At 38.8% G+C, this 25,927-nt stretch overlaps 1 protein-coding gene across 4 annotated transcripts in view; it reads left to right on the top strand.

The window, feature by feature from the left end:
- Nucleotides 1-25,927, top strand: part of ELMO1 (engulfment and cell motility 1) — a 305,172-nt gene that overhangs the window by 3,943 nt on the left and 275,302 nt on the right. The gene's annotated exons all lie outside the window — the stretch shown is intronic.

The following is a 25,927-nucleotide window of genomic DNA, read 5'->3' as shown; positions in this document are numbered from 1 at the left end:
GTTATTTGTAAGGATTTGGTTTTGTGGTGTGATCTTTCATTATGGCAAGTGTTGGGAGACACAATTGAAATTGAAGGATAATGTCGCAAGCTTTCTGCTAGTTTCCTCGGTTTTCTGATCACTGTTAGCATTTAAGAGGAAAATTAATGAGAAGCCTATGCCACAGGGGATAGCTAATGTGTTTCCTTTTGTCTATCTTAGTCAGAGCTGAAACAGATAAAACTTCTGTGTTATGGGCAGAGATTAAGTGGCTGGTGCCACATGTCTGGTACCCATTCAGTAAGCTATTAATTTCTCAAGCTGCTGAGCAGGTTGGTTTGTAAAGCACATGCTTGTACTTAAGAGCAAGGTGAACAGTGATTCACAAAGTGCTTGTTTGCAAACACTTACGTATTGATGTATTTCTCCTAATGGCAAGTTTCCGTTCTGAGTATTTGATTTGACTGTAGTAGGCTTGTTCTCAATGGCTGCTAGGAGGGGGAAGGTAGGTGTGAGAGAGTAGAAGTGATGGACAAGCTGTTTTTCTGTTCAGCACTAAGTCGCATTACGAAGAAGACTAAGCCAGTGCTGGTAGAGGTCCCCTTAGAGAAGTATTTTAGTTTATGTACAAATGAACTCAGTTTGATACATTCCTAGTGAGCAGCCTTTGGAGTTCTTTAGAAAGCAGAATATACTACCTGAAGATGTTGGGCAAACGTTCTTCCTGCTTTTGAGGATTTGAAGTCTACTTACTGATGTGTCTACTGTGTTCCATTTACAGTCAAATAATACTGCAGAGCTCCACAGGAGCTAGTGATAGGGCAAGGCAGGGATTGGGAGCTACTCGTCAGTGCTGAGGGGAAAAGACTTCCCCTTTCAAGTGGAATTTGATTGATTTAAAGTGAATGTGAAACATCATCTTCTGTGAAGAGGCTAGGGAGAGGGGGAATAAGAAAATAAATTGTTCCCGAGCAGATTTATTACAACATAATAGCTGTGTCCTAGCTGTGTTTGTTTTGTTGTCTTCTTCCTTTTTTTTTTCATTTCTCAAAGTTAAATTCTCCTCATAATTTATTCTTGCATGGTATCTTATTCTTTGATCTTTGATGTATTTATTTATCTCAACTCTCATGGTTTAACCGACTTTGTCATGGCCTTAAGTTCTTTCCTGAGCATCCCTTAGATAATTACTTAGTTAAATAATTTATTTAAGATTTGCAGGAAAAGCTGTGGACCGAAGTGTGTATCATCTCCTATGTTCTTTCAAAGTCTCTTGCTCAAAATATTTACTGTACAGTCCTAATTTAGGAGAGGGCAAATGAAGTGTAAAACTGTCCCTGAAATACTGCGTCATCATGGACAGAGTAACTTTTTTGCAGCTACGTGAATACATATATGATAATATGGCTTTTTTTCTTGTTGAGCTTGCTTCAGCTGATAGGGAGGATGGGTCACTGCTTCTAAGAGAACTTGAGATGTGATGGCTTTCAATGCCCATTCTTGTATACATGCTTGCTTGAAGATGATGTAATTCCCCAGACCTTTTTGCCAATCAGAGAGTGTGTGTGAACTTGGACAAAATGCTCCATGTGGTCCTTTTTTTCTTAATGTATGAAGCTGACAACCTGTGGATCAAATACATCTAACATTTCGAAGTTGGTCATAAGGAGGGATATGCAGGGTGTGACAATGGTCTCAAATAATTCTGTCAGCACATTAAGCTTACTCCTTCCGTTGAAATTTTATGTACATTTCCTGGGACTAGATGGCTGGTGCTATTTGGAGGTGTTTTTTCTTCTAGCTCATTGTCAGCTTAATAGTAAGAATAGGAAGAGTCAAGGCTTCTACTTTAGTCTGTTAGAAACTTCTGTAAAATTATGTAGTTGTCTTACCCTGTGACTGTGCACGTGCTGTAAGTAAAGAGTATAGTTTTTGTATTTGTTTGCTGACTTGAAGCTCATATCTCTTTCTTCTGATGCCAACTTGATCTTTTATGTAGTAATAGGAGACGCATAAATCTTGAGAATATAAGAGAATGATTTTACTCTTTTTTTTAAAAAATGTAGTTAAAACAATCTTTGCTGTGCTTTGGAGTAATGGAAAGAGTTTGGCTAAACTGGTATTTCAATAAACTTCTACAAAATGTTGCTGTTTTCAACACTTTTTTCCATAGATATAGAATTGACCTAGCTAACTATTCATATATTCCTAGTACATGCATGAATTCTGGTGCTTGAATTTGTAGCTGAAGTGAAAATTCTGCTTGCCTGTTCTTTCTCTTTCACAAATATGCATGCGTTGTTAGTCCAGCAGAAATGCCAGGGATATGTGAGTCTTGGCAAAGATGCCTCACGTGAGCAAAAGAGAGAGAAAGCTTCTCAGGCAAGCAGTTTGGAATCAATTAGGAAAACAGTAGTTTTACTTTAGTTTGGATATGGTGAGCCTGAGTCAGTTGGGTAGACTGGCAATCTGCTGTACACTTTGTTGAATCTTGCTGGGGTGACCACAGTGGGGGTGACTCTTTAAATTGTTGCTTCATGTTTTAAGAGATGTTAATCTGCGGTAGGATCATGAGGAATTTATAAGTATTAACATAATAATCTCTGGCAAGACAATAAAGTGGATTTGCATATTTCTTCTCTAATAATAAGAGGAGAAAAATGTCTATGACACAGGTTAGTATAATACGATTTTTACTCTTGGTGCCAATGAATGGTTTTCTTACATTTCAATACAGTCTTTTCCATTGCTTTGCTCTCTGGAATATAATTGCACATTACTTTTCATAGCAACGGTCGTGGCTTCAGTTGGAAATTGAAACCTGATAAGTCTTGACTCAGTGCATGGATTTTTGGACAAACTTTTTCAATAACACTCAGCCAAACCAAGGGGAAAAAGAAATTTCCCCAAACGTAAGTACTGGTCCTTGCGTTCTGGAAAGGATATCTGCTATACCTTTTGGTCACTAGGCTTTTAAATCCTGGAATATTGGTGTTTGTAATTTTCTTTCTTTTTTTTTTTCTGAAATTATCTTTTTCTTTTTTTTTTAACCCTCTCTTCAAGCACCAGGGCACTCATCTGTTGAAACTCTACCCCCTGTGGTTCAAGTACATTCCTCCTATCAACCTTTTCACCCCACCTCCCACTCTCCCTCTTCACAAGTGCTCTGACATCTCTTCTGCTGACCAAACTCACAAAATTCAGGTCTAGACTTGAGGTCTAATTCTGAGCTATAGTGTATGTAGGTCTGTAATCTCTACTCTTATGAATATGCATACTCGTTTCTTGTTGTGTTTAGTCTTTTCCTGAAAAAAAGGCGGAAAATGTGAACAAATTAAAACTTCCCTCGGAGAGCAAAAGAGGGCATTTGATGTAGTGGTTGTTAACTACTCAGGAGAAGGTTGTTAAGGGGCGGGGGAAAGATCCAACCGAAAGCCTACAAAGATGAAAGGAAATATCAGGTCTTTTCCACTTTGGACAACTTAATACAACTTTAACCATAACTATGGTGAGTAATTAAAGATTTGACAGATAGTGCCAGTTCCAGACAACAAAGGGCATGAAATATGGCGCATATATTGAGCAAAAATACCCAGTAATTTTTTTTAAGTAGTAACTAAAGTTAGATGTAGATCAGTTTATGCTGTCGTTTTTGAAAAGACTGATTTTTGTATTTTGTAGTAAAAAGTGAATTTTTTACCGAAGTGCAGTTGTGGAAAGCAATGTATAAAATTTGGAAAGAGAAATATCATCTCTTCTGCTGTGTGTTGCTCTGAGCCTTCTTCTGCCCTAGCTTTCTTCTGTGACATATTTGGACTTGACCTATTGAAACTTCTGCTTCTGTTCTTCCTGCTGTATAAGATGTTGGTGATTTCGGTCTTTATGTCTTGGGTTAGCCTTTGATTATAACATGTACAGCATCTTTCATAAACTTCTCAAATATCAAATGACCTGGGCTTTCATTTCTTGACCTGCCAAAAATAACCCATATTTTCCTTCAGCTACCTTAGGAAGTTAGCTTGTTGGAAGAGTGTGTTTGTATAACAAAGAGAGTTGTTAGCGTTGTGCTGTATTGGGATGGTTTTCTGGAAGGCAGCAGTTTCAAAGACTTCATCCCCTGCAGCTGCGAATGAGTCAGAAAACACATTATGATAAAGGAGAGATGTGTGCAGAGGGAGAAGGGAAGAAAATAATCTGCATAATTTTAAATCCAAGTTGGAATTTGAGTTCTATTTTAAAATAAACACATAAATAAAATGGTCTTGGGCTATTTGCACTGGAATTTTAAATTGATTTCCTGGCTTATATGCCAGAGGGATCAAAACATCCACAATTCAGTGGTGGTGGTATGTGAATTCAAATTAGAACACTAGGTTTCAAGATTTTTTTTGTTATGTTCCAAATTGCTTAAATCTTGTAAAATTATTCACCTCACTCTAGAGATGGTGAGGCTTTTAGCATTGAATTAATTTTGTATAATTAATATATGAAGGTTGTAAAAACAACTGTGCTGGCCTGTGGGCTACTTTTCTCTAATGAAAGGAGTCATGGCATAAGGGAAAAAGCAGTCAGACTTCCCTCCCCTAAACTGGTAGATAGAGAACCACCAAACTAGAGTAGAAAATCAAACTCAAGTAAAATCGCAGATCTTTTGTTTCCAACTAATTGTTCTTGCTGTGTTCACTGGTCCCCATAAGCTTGACTAAGGGGATAAGCCTTGCTTTCCTGTCTTGAGGTTTTTTTCTCTTGATCTATTGAAATTCAGAGTGGAGGGCCCCCTTTAGAGAATGTCCTGTCTGTAGCTGTCTCCTCTGTAACAAAGAGACTCCAGCTGTGGATATGGATTGAAGAGAGAGGAAGCTTCTCAGGCAAGTAGTTTGGAGTCAATTAGGCAACCAGTAGTTTTACTTTCGTTTGGAAATAGTAAGCCTGAGTCAGTGCAGTTTTTGGACCACTGATGTCTGCACCTGAATTCAGACAGTGCCTGGGCTGGCCCAGCGTATTCTGCTACAGGTTCTGTTTCTGAGATATGTAGTTGTAATGAAATTACATTGTGCAGCTACATAGTTCTAAAAGGATGCAACATTATAAGTCATTGGTTTGCCATTGAAAGGATGTCATTTCAGTCTTCCTGTTGAGTAAAAACTGGTGTCCTAAGGGAGTGCATCCTCAGGGCAGCTGCTCTCCAATGTTTCAAGGTTAGCAGAATTCTCACAGAAAGGAGTGGAGAATTCAGGTGCACCTTCTGGAATGAAATGGTAGGTGTAACCCCAGTTAGAAGGGCTCATAAAATGTTTTCTAGATCTTCTAGCTTCTTCATCCCAGTATGTTTCCAGCAGCCTCATCTGTGCTGAGATACCCATCTATTAGTTATGCATGTAATTACAGCTATGCATGTAATTAACTGCATTATCAGCATTAGCCAAAGGGAAAGGGAGTTGTGTTATAAGTATGGTAGTCCATGTGTGTTCTCATTTCATACAGATATTACATGAGACAAGAGGCACTAGAGAAGCCTCAGAAGAAAAGTGTCTTTTTTAAAAAGTTAATCTGGATCTGTTGTTTGACTGAAAAAGCCACTAAAAAAGAGTAATCAGTGGTGATACCATTAGCTTGTGAGAGCCGCAGTAAGATCTCTTAATCCACAGTATTTACTGAAAGAGACAGACAGGTAGGCCTGGTATGGTCAGCATGGATACTCTATCTTTACCCATTCTATGGAGGAGTTACAAGTGGGAGCAAGAAACGAGTGTATTCTGTATTAATAAAGATAATCTGAAGCAGTTAGCAAGCTAAGAGATCGGTTGAGTATCATCTCAATGTTAAAATGCAAGGATAGATAGTAGGCAGAATGCAGACATAAAGGGATATATTTGCAAGCTATTTTCTAAATAAAAGCTGAGGATTTTCCTTTCTTAGGGAAAGCATGGACAGTACGCACCAGCAGTGGGAACTCTTGTTCTCTCCTACTATTTTTTCAGACTGTAATATGAATTTACTGCTCTAGCTGTAGTGCCTTTGAGCTAATTCAGCCTAACTGGGCAGAGATGACGTACAAGCAATTCTTTTCAAATATAGGCAGAATTGAACCGCTCCATCTACTGAATAATGGTAGTGAAGCTCCTTGGATAGTGCAAGAGCTTCTGACAAACACTGGAAGGAACTCAGGGCAGCTCTGTGTAGGTTTGACTGTCCAGTATTTATATTGCATAGATCTATATATCTGCTGTAGGTGAAAATTCTGGAACTCTTTTAGTGTACGCTGGAGGCAAAGAAGAAAGTATTTGATGGTTGGATTAATTTTGAGATACTGTTGTTTGCTTTCATTTCTTAACATGGTGCTGGCACAAAGCCTCATGAACATGAAGTCAAAGAAAAAGGGGCTTTTTTTAGAAGATGCTTTGTCAACAGATGTGAGCAGAGGCGGTTTCAAAATGTTACTGAACCACTGACACAACCTCTAAAAGGAGTATTGAGAGACCTCTCTGGAAACATCTCGATTGCGTGAAGCGAAGGACCATTGGCTCTGTCTTTCCTCACTGAGAGAGAGTTGATTGTGCCAATAATTTTGTAGGCAACAGTGCCGCCTCTTGGGCAGTAGTTGCTCTGTGTTAGTAAATGTTGTCCGTAGAAGAAAATCACTAAGTAGCAATGTGATTTAGTTGAAAAATACTAATCCTTGGCATTCCCCATAATTTTCTGTTTCATATTCATATTAACTTCATGTCTAGATACTTAGAACTTGAAAAAAATCTGAGTTTATTTTGTCAAAGAGTAACTTCATCTGCAACTTCTGCTGTCTTAATGGAGAGAGCTGGTCTTGGCCTCAGCAATGAAAGCTGGTAATAATTTCCCATAATATTTCCAATAAAAGTGTTAACAAAATAATCCTAAACTGCTGGCTTAACTCATTTTCTCCTGTTGACAAAATGCCATTCAGTCCAGTGGTGTTAAACCACTGCAGAGTTTGGTCTTTAGGAGAGGAAGAAAGAGAATTATCTCAGACACACTGTGTTGTAAATGTTGACTCTCCAGTTGTGACCAGTGTGTAGACTCTTTGTGGAGAGAATTGGTCCATGGGTTCACAGGCCATCACTTAACAGTGTTGAATGAAAAAATGAGTTCAAAGAAAGGAAGGTGCCTTCCTTGAATTGTATGAGAAATTGATGCAGACTGTCAAAATAGTCAAAGTTACTTTTCCTTTCTAAGGTCTAACATTGGTCTTCAGCTACTTCTGGTCCCGTTGAGGAATTCAGGAAATTAGTTAAAGCTGAGGGTGATTGCATGTGGTAATTGCAAAGGCTTTTGCTATATGTAAAACATTTTGGGTACTATAAGGGAAGAAGTTATCTGCTTCTTTCTTGCTGCTGTGCTACTAAAGCAGAATAATTGTGTTTAGGAAGAGAAGGACCTTCTCTGATGTTGTGTTGGTAGAACAACTGTGGCTTAGTAGCAGCGGTTTCCCCATCGTTACCCTTATAAACAATGAGATTGTGTTGATGAAGCATTTGCATAAAATAATGCATCTTTCTGCAGTAATTATTTTAAAGTATTTCTAATAACAATAGTGTCTTCTGTTAATGGCTTGCCTTGTACAACTGTCAAAAGAAGAGCAAGAGTGTCTTGGGAAGAAGCAGCAGAAATTTGTAGCATTTCGCCTTAGCGTTTGATTTAACAGAAACAGGGTAGAATTACTGCAGTGTTATTTATGTCTGTGGATCTCGGATACCCACAGCAGAATGTCTTTTCTGCAGAGCATCTTTATGTAGGTAGGAGTAGCAGGTGGTCATTGCTGATGAAAGCCATTGTATGCTACCTGCCCCTTTGGAGGGGAAAATTTATGTGCTTTTATTTAAAAACTGCCAGTGCCAGAGGCATTTTTTTTTTTTATTCTCCTTTTAAAAAAACATGTCTTGGACTTCCTTATCTCCTCTCACAAAAAAAGAGATTGTTCAGTTTCAGTCTCTTTGTTGGAGCTGTACTGCTAGGAGCCTTCCTGGCCTCTGGCACTATCAACAGAAAATGCTGCTCTTGAAAGAATGGAGTATAGTTTGTGCAGGGAGAGGGGGATACCAAGACTGGTAGTGAAAAGCAGAACTTGGCATTGCAAAGAAGTGACTGAAAAAACATTCATGTTCCTTGAAACTTTTGACAATGGCAGAATAAGGTTAAATCAAGAAAGAGAAAGCAAGAAAGCAGAAAGAGACAGTGGTAGCAGGCCCAAAAAGGGAGGGTGTTGTCCAGTTTATTTAGGCATGGTCTTATTTCCGAGATAAGCCTGGAACAGGGAGTGGGTGATCCCTAGTGTTTTATTAGTAATTTAAATCTATGTGATACATAATTATCTACTTTGGGTTTTCTCCTCTGACTTGGCCACACAAGCTTAGTCTTGTCAGGGACATGGAAATTGAGTTTGAATATTGCTGGGCTGTAATGTAACTTTTGTAACTGACTCTGAGGAATGGAAGTGTGATGTATAATGCACATTCACCCAGTAAGTATCCCTCAGTAACATCTCACTCCTCCACAACTTGTAACGCATGCTTATTTTTATATAAAGTCTACCTGGGTGCAAAATCTCTAGCTGGTGACAAGGCAAGATTATAACGTGGTCATAGACAACTTTTGCGTCCTCTGGGGTGAGCGATGAAGCCCTGTTACAACTTGGATTGTCCTCTGGGTCAGGACCCATACAAACTGGCTTTCCTCTAAGAACCATGACTGATCTTTCTCCTCTTTGTTTTTATTATGCATCCTTTCTGTCTGCGGTTGCAGAGCCTGTTTGAGTCGTCAGCAGACAGCATTATGGGTTGTCTACCATAAGGCTGCAGTGGGAGTAAGGAAGCTCTTGAGCTAGGAAGCTCTTGAGCTTTTAAGGCCAATCCTAGATTATTCTGGGTCTTTCAAGGTGGGTGGGTGGGTGTGAAAACTGGAAGGATCCGTATTCCCATTAAATTACACTGAAATATGCACTTAGGTTTGGGGTTTTTTTTTGAAGTAATCCTGTTGATTCTGCACAATATGGGTTATATTTTTTTTTTTTTTTTTTTTTTGCAGTACAGACGTGAATAACGATAGAGAAAATAAATGCACGGGTCAGGTCAGCTAAGTGGGAAACACCCATTTTATGCAGCTATACTTCTGACAATAGCTACTTTCTAAGCAGCTTGGAAGGTCTTGCTATAAAGATTTTAGGCATTTAGGGGATAAGATTGTGCTTTGCATTCAAGAATCATTCTTTTAATCAAAATATTTGGCTTTTCTATCCATGCACATGTGTATGACAGCACAGTGGGGCAGCAGGGACTTTGCTTATTTTTTTAGTGGCTGTGAGTGTTAAGAAATTAGCCATTAAACTGTAGATGGAAACTGAGTTCCTGCAGATTTAATGGGAACTGTGGCTGAATAAAGGACACAGGTGAGTGGCTGTATTCTTCATCAAAAGTCTGAAGTCTGCTGATTAATGGCTTTCATCTCATTTGGCTGGCCTTTGACCCTAAGAATTTTGTATAAATTAAGCCACTAGTAGATTATTTGCTATTCGTTTCAGAAATCCACTATGCTATAAAACCCAGAATTTCTTTCTTGTAGTAATCATGAGTATTACACTGCAGCAGTTGGGTGTCTCGGGTGTGCAGTGAGGCACGGAGCCAGATTGCTCCTCAGTGATGTAGGCACACTGCTGGTTTGCAGTTGTTGGAGTGTGATTGCTTGGGTTGTATTGTTGCTCATAGAAAACATTGGGTGTTGAGTTTTGTTTCCGAAGAATCTGTTGGAGGGTCCTCTTTTAAGGTTTGAACATCGTTTGCAACTGAGGGATAATAGTATATTTTCTTGAAAGCTGAAAATGAATGAAACTGAATAGTCCTTCATGCTGTTCTGACTTCTGCTTTAGAAGAGGATGCTGGGTACCAGGGTAACAGGCAACGCATTCAAAAATTTTCTCTAAATGTTGTGCAAGTTCTGTGGAAATGAGTGGATCTCCAGAGTGTTAAAACAGAATAAAGTTTTATTGCTTGCTGTAAAGCTACTGGTGGAGGCAGTAGTTGTACTAAAGCAAGATGAAGTTTAAATTTAAACCAGCCTGCGTGTGCTGGTCCATGGAGACAGATCTATGTAGATATACTTATTCTGAAATAAGCACCTTTTTAGAAGGTCTTGGAGAGGGAAGGCAGTGAGTTACTGTTTGATTGGGGGCTTTTGGATTAACTTAGATTTATTTTCTTACATTCATTTGTGAAGATGAGCCACACTGAATAAGCATGTACCATTTTGCTTAAACTATGAATTTTACCGTGGAGGCAGGCAAAGTGAGGAGAAAGAAATAAATGTTTGTAGATCTAATTTGTTGTCCTGACTATTCTGGTGGTACTAAGTATGGGCAGTGCATGAAGAGTTACTGTCAGGCCCTTTATGTGGTATACAGCTTCAGGAGTGTGGCTGCCAGTACTGAAGCCAGCAGCTTACTAATAACTGACTAATTGTTTCTGTCACACCTGCACAAGCCTTTCCATTTCTCTGAAATGCATTAGCATTCATGAGAAGATACTGAACCGTGATGAATCACAAACACATTCTAAGTAATTCTTTTATTACTCTGCTTGGACCAAGTACACCCTTCCTAAACAATACCTTATTTTTCCACCCCGTAAAACCTGTTCTTTTTTCAGTCCAGGGATCTGAAAATCAGAGAAATGAAACCATCTGTGTGTTCAAGCTTACCTTTTAATAAGGGCTTTGTGCTCCTACTTCTTACTTTTTACCTCTGAGCTCCATCATGTGATTAGATTAAAAAGCCCTGGTCTGTGCCAGTTTTGTTAATGCTGTAATATGGTTTGATCGCATAATGTGTCACATTAATTGTGAAGCTGTAGCTGCCAATTTTGTCACCTCCCTGGGTGTTCACTAGTTAACAGCTGGTTTCGAAGGGCTGTGTCCATCTCAGTATTGCTCATTGGGTCAGATGATAGTTACTGAAACTTCATGGGAACTCCACAAGTCTTTTCCATATGAGAGGGCCTGTGCTGTTCCAGGATCTCACTGTGATCTCACCAATACATGCCTGCCAAGCGCTTGGTTTGATTTACTGTTCTCATTTTCTATGTACACTTAGGCAATCATGAAAGGAAAGATTAAATCAGAGTGGGAATGACTATGCAAATAACCGATGGAAATATAAGAATGACCAGAAACAACTCTAAAGCTGTTAAACTTTGAATCCTTGTTTGGAAAGTTCAGAAGTTATAAGGTTGATAAGAAATGCCAGGTTTTGCTGGAACTGGAAGGAGATTTTGTACAATGAAATGAAAGGATTAACTAAAATCTCATATAAAAGAGAACCTCAGGTTTAAATGTCATTGTGACTTCATGTTTCCTGCATTTGTAACCCAAAGCTTCAGGATGGATTTCTGCTGGTGAACTGTTGTATTAAGTATGGAGAGCAAGAAGGGATCCTATTTAAAAATTTGAGCCATCATCCCCACCTTCCTCCCCCCACCCCCCGCCCCCCAATTTTTAGCTTGCTATCCTTAGAAGCAGCAACAGATTCAATTGCTTGCATGTATGGGATCTGTGTGTCTTACCCTTTCCCTTCTCTAGTTACTTTTAAATTATCGGCTTCTTCAGTACAAGCCAATTCAGCACAGCAACAGAGGTCTCAAAGATGCAAAGTTCGGATAGGTTTTGTGAAAACAGGAAACTGGATGGAGCAGAAACTGTAGGGGAAAAACTCCAGTGTGAGCCTTATTAAACAGCTGGAAACCTACATCAGAGATTCAGATGCGTTTACCTTAGTGTGGCTGCTCACAGAGAAGCTGTTTGCTTTGCTCGGTTAGGCAAATGTGAGATTCAGGCTGCTCCAACATTTCATCAAAGTGTTTAAATGAAAGTACTTGAGAGCACTTACTTCAGACATTAAAAACTTCAGAACTTCAATGAAGTACTAGATTTTACTCACTTTTAGGTGGTCTTGTGCTGGTCATACAAGGAAAGAGTAGAACTGGGGAGTAATACTGCTTATGAAGGAGACTTAAAAACATTTTAAAAAAAAAAAAAAAAAAGTCCTGTGTGCCCATATGGGATAGTGCTGTGCAGATGGTAGACAAAAACAGATGAAGAGTTATAAAATCTTGCTTGACTGGAGAGCTTAACTGAAAGGAAACATTTTACTGTCCAATAAGGATGGATTACAAATTAATTTAATATGTCTGATAGAGAATCTTTCAGAGCTTAAAAGCATCCTAGAGAACAAAACCATGGTGGTTTCTTTTGCTGCAGTTGTAAAGTCCACGGGTTATTTTTTTTTTTTATCTCTAGAAGTTTTTTAAATTCTACAGGGATGCAGAAGGGAAGTAAAAACTTCCCTGAACATGATGGTTGAGGAAAATAGGATGTTAATTGTTTCCAAATGCTGGCTTGTTTGTTAAGTGGAACTTATTACTACTCTCCAATTAGAGGAGCCATGTAAATTCAGATGGCCAGTGGCTAACAAGGCGCCAGGTCTGATGGAGTCTTCTTAGAGCTGGTCTGATAGTAGCTTCTACCATGGCTTTCCTCAAACCTCAGTTGGTGGCTTAGTTCTTCCTTTTGCCCTGCAGCTAGCTGAGGGCCTGACCGGAGTGTTTTTTCAGCAAGAACTGGAAGAAAGAACTTGGGATTTTTGTTACTCCTGGCCAATAGTGTCATTGCTTACTTCTGGTACCTGTTCATAGATGAAATGAATGGGTACTGTAACTCAGCATCTATTTAATTTTTTTTAAATAATTAGTTCCCCTCTCCATGCTTAGCATAAATTCCCTCTTCAGTCTGAGGAAAACATGCTCCCTTGAGTTTGCCATGTGTATCTCCATTCTAACAGTTAGATTTATTTAGTACATTTTTTTGGTGATACTGTTATTTTCTAAGCCCTCGTGGCATCGAGACCTATGAGCTGTTGTACAAATACATCCATGGGTTGAATTATAGCCATCACTGCTGGCTGTGTTCTAGTCCACATTTTTAGCTTTAGTCTTTGAGGTTTTGGTCTTTTCTGCCCTAAATGTTTAAATTCTCACATCTATTTAATTTACAGTTCTTAAATTTAGATTTATTTTCAAAGTCCTTTTTGAGAAGGAATGTGTGGCAATGTCTGTATAAAACATAAAACATGTTAGTCCTTTGGGAAGCACATTGTTTCATAATTTGTGTTCCTATCTACTGATACCTTCAACCAGGCCATGCTTTCCTTTCTTTCCTTCCCCCCAAGAACTTTCTTGCTTTAAGATTTTGAATCCCAGTCAGAGCAGGATTATTCATCTTTTGTAGACATTAATTCTGAGTTACAGCTTCTGTAGTGGCCCTGAATATTATATGCCTTTTCTGTGTTTGTGGGTTAATGTTAATTTAATGCAATAATTTTCATCTGCTGCCTTTTCCCTTTAAGTCCTTTACTTTGCTATGCTAAGCTAATGAAACACAGCTATTGTGGTGCACTCGCTGCTCTGCTTACTGAAGGCACTTCTTGTATTGTGGAACGCACTGACCGAAAGAGATTTTTCTGTCTGCAGTGTATGACAGTTCATAAAGGGCCACAAGATTTTTTTTGCCCTTCTAAATACTTCTTTTTGGCTTACTCTTTTGCCACTTCCCTCCATCTGGAATTTTCTTCTTTCTTATGTGTTTTGTTTTTAATAAAAATAAAATAGAAAAATCTTTTAGTCAGTTGGTAGTGGTATGGAGGGAAGGGAAGTAAAAGCCTCTGATCTGCTGATTCACCTTTCACACTAATGCAGATGCATGTTGTCTCATATATTTTAAGAACCATATGCCCTGGGTGGTGGAAGTTATGCTGGTTCTTCAACATATGGCAGCTGGATGGTATGTTTTCAGGATACTTGTGGTGGTAGAGCCAGTAGCTTATTGCAGTGAGAATTGCTGTGCTCTCAGGGCTGCTTTCCAGATAAACTAAAAATGCCTACCTACTCGAGAGGGTGCAGGATTCAGCTTGAAGTCAGCAAGATGACTTCACTGCTGTATCATGTAGGAGGAGAGGATTCACTGCAAGGGAGGCAACATATGTTTAAACTTAAATATCGTATAATTAGCCAAGCTGGCAAAGGAAACTGTGAACAACATAAGGAATATGTATTAAGTCCATTTTATGATGTTTGAAGAGTTCCCCGGTGCGAGAACCCCTACTCCAATATTAATCTTTTAAAAACATTCCTATCCTACTAATGGATACATACATTTTTCTCTGTCAGCAATAGCTGCAGCTTGGTTTGCTCCACTTCTTCCTCATATGTGTTGATACACCTGTTGTGGTAGAGAATAAGCTCAGTCAGGGAACCCATCCAAGTTAAAAATAAATTGTTTGTTTTTATTCAGATTATTTTTCTGCTCACTTGAGGCTTGGACCAGTTCTCCATGTCACACCACAAATAGTTTGCATGGCTGAGGGGCTCTGCTAAAGGATGGGCATAGCAGGAGACAAAGGGAAAGAAAGGATGTGAATAGAAAACTTGGACCCTGGGAGAAATGTCTCTGTATACAGACCTTTAGAGGAGATTGTAGGCGTCAGTAAGGATACAGCAAACTTGTGAATGAGAGCAACATGCCACTCTTCCAGCTGTACATATTTTTAAAGAATATTAACAAGTTTAACTGTGTGGGAATTCTTCATTATTTAAGTGAAAAGATGGTTTTATTCTTGGCATGGCAGATCCTAGTAAAATCACCCCCCTTTTTTTACTAAGGTGTTATTCAAGCCTGTAGGCTGTTTCCCACCAAAATTAATGACGGGCAGTCACTGCCTTGAAAGTATTGGCCTGATTGCAAAAGATCATATAGAGTCTGGGAGAAGAGTAGTAGCACCAAGAAGCAGTTTGGCCAAGTTCATAAAGTGGATCAGAAGCTGAGTCAGTTGCTGAGGCAGGTCTCCCATGTCTGATAGACTTCCTAGTCCTTGCCTGTCACACTGCCAGTCTCCTTGGCTTTCTGCAGTAATCCCCTTCATCCGCTAGAGCTGGATCTGGAGCTGCTGACATGGGGTAGAGAAACAAGGGGTTTTATATATAAACTTTTCTGTGTAGCATATGGTTCCTTGAAAGTCACTCATTCTGGATTTGAAATCCATTTGTCTTAATCACAGGCGTGTGTTTGTTCTGACTGATGATGCCAGCAACAGCTACTTGCCTTCGGTGCGTGCGTATGAGGTCTCAGGATGAAAATCGTGTAGCAGGGTGATCCCTCACATGCACTGACGGACTGAGAGCACTTCTGTTGCCTGACTTAAATCCCGTGCTATGCTGGTGTCTAAACCAGGATAGCTGTCAAATCCTTCTGTCCTTAGTGCGAACTGTACCACCTGTGTGCATGTTATCAAACCTTTGAACTGTAGCCAGACTTTGCAGGAAACAGTGATTCGTACGTACTGCCATCAAAGGGTTGCTACCATAATGGATTTTTATGCTTCTTTGCATCTGCCTTCTTCTTTTTTTAAATGCTAAAAAAGCCAATTAATTATCTGAAACTTTTTGAAGTTTTTCTGTTTTCATATGATTTCATTGAAACCATCTGATACCTCTTACTCTATCTCTGAGGTTCTTTGAGGAAACAGTTCTTTTTGAATAGCTTTATGGTGGGCCTTTCTGCTTTGTTGTAAAAGGGATTCTTCTGTTACTAATGGAGGTCCAGTATAGCACCTGTTAATTGCTGGAGAGCTGGAAAAGAGCTTTGCAAAAGTCCGGGAGAGGACTTTGATTTGAAGGCTGATGTTATAAGGATGACCTGTTTGGTAGCCATGCACCACCATATTCTTTAGAATAATGACATTTTGTATGAATCACATTTTCATATGGGTCTAATTTGTTTATTAACTACACTTTGCTGTTATCTGTCAGAAAAAGTATATTATTTCTAAGGTTACTCAGAAAGCTGGCACAGTGAAGTGTTTTATGGAAAAACAGAAAAAAAACCCAACCCTGTACAGTTGCCAAGAGTGTAACTGCTGTCCTTTTCACTTGGAGTACCACCAAACTGGAGAAAAACTAGTCTCTTATCAAGTAAAGAAAACAAACAAACAATATCTTATTCTCTCTTATGTTTGCAAGTGATGAGAAAGAATAAGAGAAATTTGAAGGCTGGTATAGGTTTAGGATTTGGGGCAGACGCGGCGAAAGGACACAGTAGTAACTCAAACACACATTTGTATGAAGCCCATCTGTGACAGCAGTATTTTTACACTGCCAAAGGAACTCTTGCCTAGTTCATTCACAAACTTTATGAAGAAATATGTTGGACCTCTGGTAATGAAACTGCTCCCAAGGCTGAGAGGTTGGCCATAAAAATTACTTGTCCTTTTTTTTTTTTTTCTGAACTGAGTAACTATTATTGTCACACTAAACAGGTGACACTGAATTCCATCATCCCCTGCCATTATCAGATGAGTGTCCTGAATAGCCGCATTGCTTTTTCTCACTGTTCTGTAAAGCAGGGTTGCTCTGTTCTGTCTTTCTACTGTTACATCAGCCTCAACTGTGGTTTCTTAGAGCAGCTCTGCCTCAAATTCATGTTCTGAGTGTCATGTTCCTGCAGTTTTACTTCCTCAACTTAAGCTCTTTTCAGATTACTTAAGGCATCCTTCCTGCTCCTCCTTCTTGCACTGAGTGATTCCAAACTTGTCTTTTTATCTTGATTTTGGCTTTCTCTGCACTGCTTCTGCATCTGTAATACCTTACGTTACCTCTTCTCTGCCACACTTGCCCATGTGTCAGCAAATCTGTAGCAAGAACTGGAGCGCAGAGGTGTTGACAGGAAGCAATGAAATTCAAAACACAATGAAAATATTCCTCATTCATCACTGGCTTCTTGGTGCACCTTGTCTATTCCCTTTTGTCATTTAGATTGTCAGTTTCTTAAAGCAGAAGACAATTTTCTTTGTAATGTGGATAGCACCAAGCACTTCACAGGTACTTAATAAATAGCAAATCAGATAATTTATATCCATGTAATAGGCTGTTTTTACACAAATCACATACACATGTCTTTTATATTGCTTGTCCCTGTTTTTTATCCACCTTGCAAAGTAGCATTTATGCAGTGCAGTCTAGTATTGGAAAAGTGCTTTGAATCAGATGTACAGGTAGATTTTCTTATAGCTCTATGTTTGGAGTTTTTTTCATGCTTGCATTTTTTGGACTAGTTATTTGGTTGAGGTTAAAGATAAGATATCCTTCCAGTACTAATTGGATGGCACTATATCTTACATTACATAGCTCATGAAAACTATGAAGTCATCTGATAGAGTGTGTGTAAACTTGGTCCCTTCAGGACAGTTGATGGGAAGCTGACTGGTCTCCCTACCCTTATCTTCCATACAGCTCTGAATCCAGGCAGTGCTAGGAATTTCTGCTGCTTAATAATTGATTTGTTATTGCTGTCTGCTCCCTTCTACCGGAGCTTAGGTCAACAGCATTCGTTGTAGAAAGCCTGTGGGGAGGAAGATCAGTCCACGCTGAACTGGGGTGCTACAATTACATCCCAGTTATGTGGCAAGTATATATCATGGTCACATCTACGTTGGCCTGTGGAGGGATGGCCCCATCTGGCCTCCACGTGTGAGTTTTCTTCTAGTGGTTTAGCCTCCAAAGGTGATGGCCATATCTCACAGACTGAAGTTAAAATCACAGTGTGATTGGGGCTTAGGTAGACAATATTTATCTTTAGGCAAAGATCTAGCCAAAGGTTTTAAGAGGCATCTGTGCCTTGTCAGGCCACCTGTGCTAATGGCTATTTTCATCCTACGTGAACTTTCTGTGGTTTCCCTGACACATAAACCATTTTTACTCTGGAGGACTCTGTGTTTCAAATGCTGTCTTGTTTGGTCAGGGAGTGAATGTGCTCCAAGTTTAATATTGAAGCATGGCATTAGGAAAGGCTGGCGGGTTTGTTGTTGCAGTGAGATTGCAGTTCATCAGGTTCAAAAGTTGTTCTTGTACCTCTTGATGTGACAGAGGTATTTGGAAATACCTAGTGTTCTAAGCAGTGAACACTGCTGGTCACGTATGCTTCACATTGTACTGTTTACACCCCATTAGCTGTGTGAGTTACTCATGTCTCTTTCACTGCAGTTTAATTAGTTATTCCAGCCATATGATGGAAAAAAAAAAAAAAGAATTAATTTCTCTCAGTTAAGTTGCATATGCTTATTCTTTTTTCACCCCAGATTATGTTCCCAGTTATTTTTAATAGGCACAAGGTGAATGCATTTCACATCAAATTTATATTGCTTACATATTTTGTGGGACTTATATCTTTCTGAGCTTTCCAACCCAAAGTTATTCTCACAAGAAAAATTTCAGCCTTGTATATCACTGGAGAAGATCCTGATTTTGTTTCTTGCTCCTCAGTTGAGTAAATTCCATTCAAATGCTGGTTTTGCTCCTATGTTTTCTGCTTTATGTATGCTTCTGGTTTACTTGATTACCTACTGTTTTTTAAATTGATTTAGTAGCTAATGCTGTCTAGTATTGTTGTCTGAGAGGGGCACTGACAGAAGAAATGCATGAAGAATTGTGAGGCATGTAGTTCTGCAATTAATGACCTGCATAATAACTTAGAAGGAAGAAAATTATTTGCATACATGCAGTTCAAATATTCAGGCAGTCTGTGACTTGCAAACAGTAGATAATGCTTAGATAATGGAACTGTAGCAAAAAACTCAACTACATAGCTACAAAATATTTTACTGGTATACAGAATAAATGTACAATTTCAAATACATTGTTTGACTGAATATCATAAATCTATGATTGCACGTTTGTGTCTATAAAAGATGTATCCTAAGGTTTGGGATATCGAGCGTGAAATATCAAGTAAATAACAAAGCTGTGATTATGTGTTTTAGAATGCCTTTAATGTAACGAGAGAGATTTATTTAAATTAGATGTTACTTCATAGAATATTGCTCTCTGTTCTAGATTACAAATCTGCTATTTAAATATTTTTCTGGGGGGGTTGGTGATAGGAGTGGGAGGAGGTGCATTTCTAGTTTCATCTGTATCCTTGAATTAACTATGAGAAAGGGTGGGTTCTTAATTTAACTAACTTCAGTTAAAATCTTAGTGAAAATATAGTTTAAAGTCTTTTGCACAAGCTGCCACAACTTGTTTCAATAAATGTTTTACTTTCTTTAGTTGACCATATCAGGAATGTAAGTTTTTCACAGCAAGGCCAAGACTTCAGATACCAAGCTGCTGTGTATTAATTCCTGCCACTTTAATAGCTTAACATCCTTGCCTTCTCCTCCAGCTTTGGCTGCTGAGCCATTTTCCCCCTTGAATAAGTCAGGGCGGCTTTCTCTTCCCCTATTTCAGTGGATGAGCGATGAAGCCTTGTAGATCTTCTCTGCTTGGTTTTCAGTCTCATCTCATTTGTGGCTGCTTATGCTGGCTTATTCTGAGGTCCATATCACTGTAAGGTGGTGAGGTGGTTGCTCATGGGCTGTATGCAAGAACATACAGCCTGACCTACAGAACTGTTCTGACCTACAGAACAGTTTCTATGGCTTTGCTGTGGAGTAGTGGCTCTTCTGGGAAGATGAGCTTAGGAAGAAGCGCATCTCCAGCTGTGGTTTTGCACTGCCAAATGTTCAGAACCATAAACCAGGGTTGTCCTGCATTTTACAAACAGATTTGTAAGCCAATGTCTCTTCTCACACAGAGAGAACTAGATTGTCTTGGTGAAGGGTTTTCCACGTATAGGCTTTATATATATATACGTGAGCCAGCCTGTGTCTCCTGCTCTCCAAAAACCTCCTGCAAGACGCAATTGAGTCTCAGGAAAAGTCTAGAAAACTCTGGTTGTGAAGCAGTCACATTTCATTTGACTGAATTTAGGACATCTACATGAAATTAAATGAAACAAGTGGTATCAACCCACCTATAGGCGACCCACGATCTTGATAATGGTAGATAAAAGATTAGATGTCTTATGTGAAAACTTTTTGTATTTAAGGGACAGTAAAACTGAGAGACCTGGTTGGGACCATGTGGGAAACTGGTTTGCGCTACAAGCTCAAAAATAGAGATTTAATTTCCAGTAGATGGGGAACGTTGAACCTGAGATTAAGGATATCTGGATTCTGTTACTTAAGCGTATTTCAGTGGGGTATTGATGCGTCATAAGGTGAATTTATAGGTCATCAGCAAGTCACTGGTAATCTCAATCTATTATGCTAAGTATAAGGTAGTTTATCTTCTTTGAGAAAGCTGCCTATGCATTTAGTGTATGCTGAGGGTTTGCCAACATAGGAACGACTGGAAAAACTAATCTGATTTAGGATATGCTTTGGAAGTGGATTAAATTATGTAGTACTCCTATGCAAAGACTTCAAAGCAGAATTTAAGTGGCTTGACATTTAGTTTCTTTATTTCTTCAGTTAAGTACATTAGATCAAATTAAAGGCGTTTAAATTTTACTCAAATGTCTGTAGAAGTTTAATGTAATCTTATTAATCTGCTTTTAGTAAAGTTTATCTGCATTCAGTTTCATCATTTTCTTGTAGATATACTCAAATGAGCAGTAGATGAGATTAGCCAGTTCAGTGTGAAGTCATAGTTTTTATTTCTTGTGTACTAACATTCTCAGGTTGACCAACTCTGTCTCTCCACTTACTGAGACTACCCAATGTGGTCTCCTGGTTCTCAAATCCTTCATTTGATATCCTTAAAGGGACTAAGAGAAATGCTAAGTAACAGCTGTGTGGTGGGATTTGATGAGCATCCAAATGGAAACCTGAAGTCTGTCTTTGGCTTTGTTCATTAGTGTAAAGGTAAGGGTGGAGTTGGGAAAAGTGAATGATTTACAGGAACTTTATCCGTGAGCACAGTTATTTCTCTGTAAAATTATGAGAAAGTGTGGTTTTAATGTAACATAGAGTTCAGGCATTTATATCTGCTTTTGCTGCACCTGGCTTGGTATATTTGTGTAAGATAAAATGTGTGTTGTCTTTTGCAGACTCTTAGATAGGGGATGTATACATACATTGATAAATAGATGGCAAACAGGGGGGATGGGTTATCCCTTACAGAAGTAGAGAGAAAATGTGAGAGAAACCTTATTTTCGCTGACCAGAACTTAACATTGTAGAAGTTGGTTTGCAAAATAGTGGCAGCGACTTTTAACCTTTCAAAAGGCACTGTTTTTTTCTTCATTGTTCAAGGCTTGATATTAATCCAGTGACATGGGGTACTTGAGAGCAGTAAATATTGTTATGCACAAATAAGAATGAATGGCTTGAAAGTTTTTGACAGATTACTCATGTTGACATCCAGTGTGAAGGCTATATAATGCTGCTAGATGAGGAGACAGACAGTGATTGTAAATGCTCCCTGTGAATACTCAGGATGGTGATCTCTGGCATCTGTTTTTCCTGTACATGGCAGCATGTAGCAGTGGGCAGTTGTAACATCTGATGTTTTGAATTGCCAAGTGATGCCTCTACACTCAAATCCATAAGAAAGCAACCTTTTCCTCTCCCACCCACATCCCTATTGAGAAGTGAAACATACTGAGTTGCAAAAAGTATGTCAAATATGCATTTAAATGCATTGCTTCTCTGACGTGCCATTTGATATGTGCTACATGTGACTTTGAAACATAATAGCACATTGTCCTAAACTGATGGAGTTAGACAGTTTGATCCCCTAAACTGAACGGATGTATTGTTTTAATGCTAAGCAAAAGACCTTTTAAATATGATAATTGATTTTATACATTTTTAAAGAGAAACCAGGATATAGCTGTGGTTTCTCTTGGATTTCCAGCAGTAGGACAACAGGTAAGTAATGGTCCCTCAGGCTGAGTTTGAATGCGTAAGAGACAGTAAATTCTGTGGTAATATTAAGCCCCTTAAAAAGCAGAGGCTTTTAACTATGCAGTGTGTGTAATAAGTTTTCTTTTCAGGTTTTTTGTTTGTTTGTTTGTTTCATTTCCAAAAGCTGCAAACAGCTTTGGAAACTCAAGATCCTTAAAACACACATATTCTAGTGACAGTATTGAAAAGTTGTAACTTGACCTGCTGGTGTTCGTGAAGTGTCCAGATGGTATACCTGAAAGGAAGGAGCTTACACCTTTAGTTACTGAAATCATGTTCCTATGGATATAGCACAGGTGAGGGAGAAAGAAAGAATTTGAAAAAGTATACTTAGCAAATACTGATTTGTGCTAATAGCCTTTCTTGTCATCTTCTGACAATGCTTTTGGAACACACAGTTTTAAGTCATGAGTTATCAGCTATGTGTGCAAGTGGGTCAGTGATAACTAGTTTGAATACCTAGGAGTAGATCTAACCTGCTCTGTACTTAGCCAGCATTTTCTGAAATGCTGCTAAAATTGGCTCTGTGCAGATATGCAGCTGATGTGAACTGGAGGCTAGATCTCTTGGATAGCTCTAAAATAAGGATTTTTTTCCCTAAGACCATTTTTAAAATGAACCTTCCTCTGACTTCCTGCTGCTCCACCCCCCTTTTTTGAAATAACTTTACATTTTGAGATAAATTGGCTAGTATCCCTTGTGTATGGTTCCTGGCTATACACGGTTAAGTAAGAGCATGAGCAAAATGTAAATTCTTTGGTAACTCGGCAGAAGATACTATTTCATCACAATTGCTATTTAATTTTTGCAAAAGAACCTCCCACGCTGAATGTTCTTTGAGTTATTTGGGGTTGGTTTTTCATGAATAAAATTCTTAGTCATCTTCAAAATCTATGCAATATCTTAAAGAAATAAAGGCTGCACATTTCAGTAGCTGGCTGGACTCCTTCTGTATCTCTTAATTCCTGTACTTGCTGTAAATGTGAGAAGCTGCTCCTAAGGCTGTAGCACAAGGCTTCAGTTTGGGAGTGAAGTGGTGAACGCCTTCCCTCATGGAAACCAATGGCAAAGAAGACATTTATTTTCTGCTTTAGGGTCTGACAGTGGCTTTCTGTGTGGCCTTGGTGTGAAAATCTTATCAGCAGGGTTTACGCAGTTAATCTGCACCTGAATCTACAGGGCAGGAATGCATTGTGGACTGCCATGTTGTAAAGTTGCGTGTGAGTAAACAGTACGTTGGGCAGTTGATGTATTCCTCTTCTGATGGGGTAGGACTTTTATGGGCGCATGAGGGTCCCTTGTGCTTCATCAAAATGTATACAGGCTACCAAACAAAGAGACATCTTTACCTCAGCTGTATCTCTGTCCTGAACCTCTGCCCCCCAGCTGCACAGTTTACATCAGTTTATCATGGACAGTCTTGGATCAGTATTGTTGTGGAGGGGAGTACTGGGATGTTGTGCTAACTGGCCCTTTAGTTGCTGCACTAAACGCAAGCCTGTGGACAAGTCGCAGAACTTGCCTGTACTTGGATAATGATGTATATTTGTATACCTAATAGCATATGCCAATAACACACACACTAGGAAGTTCCAGAACATCTTTATGAAGGACTTTGAGATCCCTTAAAGTTAGCAGTGACACCTGTGGTTTTATTTCAAATATCAACTCCTGATGCTATTCTAAAATAGCATCATGAAGCTAAGTGGTTGCATTAAAAAAGGGTTTACACATTGGGATAATAACTCTCACTAGTCTAATTGGTATAGCTGGAGAAGGTAGGCTACCAGAGTTGCAAAAAACTCTTCTGTGATGAAGTACGAGCAGCGGACTTCAAAGCTAAATTCAAGTTAGAGAATACGTGCTTTGAACTTGCTTAGGTCTGTATCAGTCTGACAGAAGAGGATAGCTGCTGTCTGCAGAGTAAAGGACGATGGATGATAAAGCAAAAGAAAAAAGAAGGCTGTTTTCTATGGAAAGGAGTGAGTCAAGTAACATATGGTCTGCAAAATGTGGAGACATTTTTATAATATGCAATAAAACTATTGTCTCTGAATCTGATCTTTTGTTCTGTGTTATGGCTATAATCTGAAGCTTATTTCTGGAAGGCTGGTGGGGTTTGGTTTTTGGCAGGTTTGTGTTTTGGGTTTTTTTAAATAATTTTTAATCTCCAGTGATAAATATTTGTTTCATTTAGTTTGGTTGGGTTTTGTTTGTTATGTTTTATTTAATTGGTTACATATGTAAGATTGCTCTGGTGCACAGCAGTGTGCATTTAGCAATACCTCATCTAAAATTACCGTGTAAAGCTTCTTAATAAAACTGTTTTTTTTTTTTTTTAAGCAACAAGATTAAATAGTCACTTTAGTAGTGAAGAGAATGAATACCAGCTGAGAAAGGTAGTTGTTGATTAATGTTTAGGTTCTGGAGGTAGCAGACTTTGGTACTTGCTGTTATTAGAATACACCTGTCACAGCAGAAAGGGAAGGAAAAGTCTGAAAAACAGTATCTTGCACAGTTAATTTGAAACTCCAGGAAAACATGTAAAAATCAACCAAGGTTGCTGAAAAATGTGAAATGCTTGCTCTTTCTGGCTCTGCTTCTGCTACACTTACTGTTAAGTTTCAGGAAAACTCGTGGGGGTCCAGCAAACTTGGAGGGCATGCTTTAATACTTTGTAAAGTAGTGTGCCTGTTAAGTATTGAATGTATTAATGTTGCTGTCTTATCTTGCATGTATACATTAGTCTGTGTATTGGAAAGATACAGGCTCTCAGGGCTGTAGGTTTTGGGTTTTTTTTAAGTGGTCCACATTAAAAAAAAAAAGTTAATTAGACTAGCAATTTTTTTATTTTTTTATTTTTCTTAAGGACAGAGGGAGACTGGAAACAAAAATTAGTTTTATGGCTTTCCCAATGGAAGTGTTGAGTACACCTAGTGTAGGTGGTGAGCTCTAGTTCTTTGATCCAGGCATTGCCCAGTGGCTTTGGTGTTGGAGGGGAAACCAACTTGTCCTCTTTGTCCTGGGGGCAAGTCCAGGGGAAGAAATGCTTTCACAGATTGGTGCAGTGATAGTGTGTTCAGAGAGGTCTGAAGGTTGGGGTCCAAGTTAACATTGTGATGGAGAGCAGAGTGTACCAGTTGGGAGAGGATGGATTTCTACTGCACTGTGGTACAATGCCTGCAAACCAAGGGAGGGGTGCTTTGTGCAAGGTTGGACATTGCTGCTTGGCATTCAGGTTGTTGTCTTCTAGGTTGCTATGCCAGCACAACTGCATGTTTGTTTTCCTTTGCTGGCCCCTACGTGAAGGGACGTGTGCCATATTTAGGTACTCTCCTTTTGCAAGGTTTATGTTCTGAGGTCATTGAACTTCTTGAGTTGTATAGCTGTGACTCATGCAAGGGATGTTTAATTACTTCATGAAATGCAGTTTTATTTTGCAAGTAGTGTGCTTAGTAGACACCTGCCTGGTGTGCTAGTGTTTTTCCTAAGGGGAATATCAAAGTAGTTTTGTCCTGTGGTCCATATGGAATATAAGTGAACTAGTATGAACTATACTTTATTCCAAGAGGAGAGAATGGTGCTGAATAAGCTTTGTGATTGTATTTGAACATTTATTCACTGTGACTTTAATGTGGATTTCCTTTTTTTTGTTAAAAACTTATTCTTTTAAGGTCTAAAATCGTCTTTACTTTGATGTGAGATTTCTTTTCGTAATGTAACTAGAAGTGTTATTCTAGCTGATGAATCTTATTTTACTGTTGGGTGGAGTTGTAAAAGTCGTTGACTTTTCTTTGCAACTGAAAAGAGGAAAACCTAATTTCTTGATATGAAAAGCAAATTACTGTGTTATCAGAAAAAGGCTTTAATGGTTGTTGCTCACATAATGAGGTCATTACCAAATGAAGCCCCTGTTTACAGAATTGTAGGATGATGACTGAATTGTCTTTGAAACTGTCACTTAATCTTAAATTCTTTGTAGTGATATAGTTGGTGGAGGGTTTGAGTTTTTGAAGTTATTCTTCAGGTCAATATGAAAATATTTCAGTAAGTTTTATTTTTGTCCTTACCATAGGAGAAGGTTTAGCTAATGGA

This window comes from Cuculus canorus, chromosome 2, assembly GCF_017976375.1.
Source record: "Cuculus canorus isolate bCucCan1 chromosome 2, bCucCan1.pri, whole genome shotgun sequence".
Classification (NCBI taxonomy): Eukaryota; Metazoa; Chordata; class Aves; order Cuculiformes; family Cuculidae; genus Cuculus; species Cuculus canorus.
This window is presented reverse-complemented; position numbering and strand designations above follow the sequence as displayed.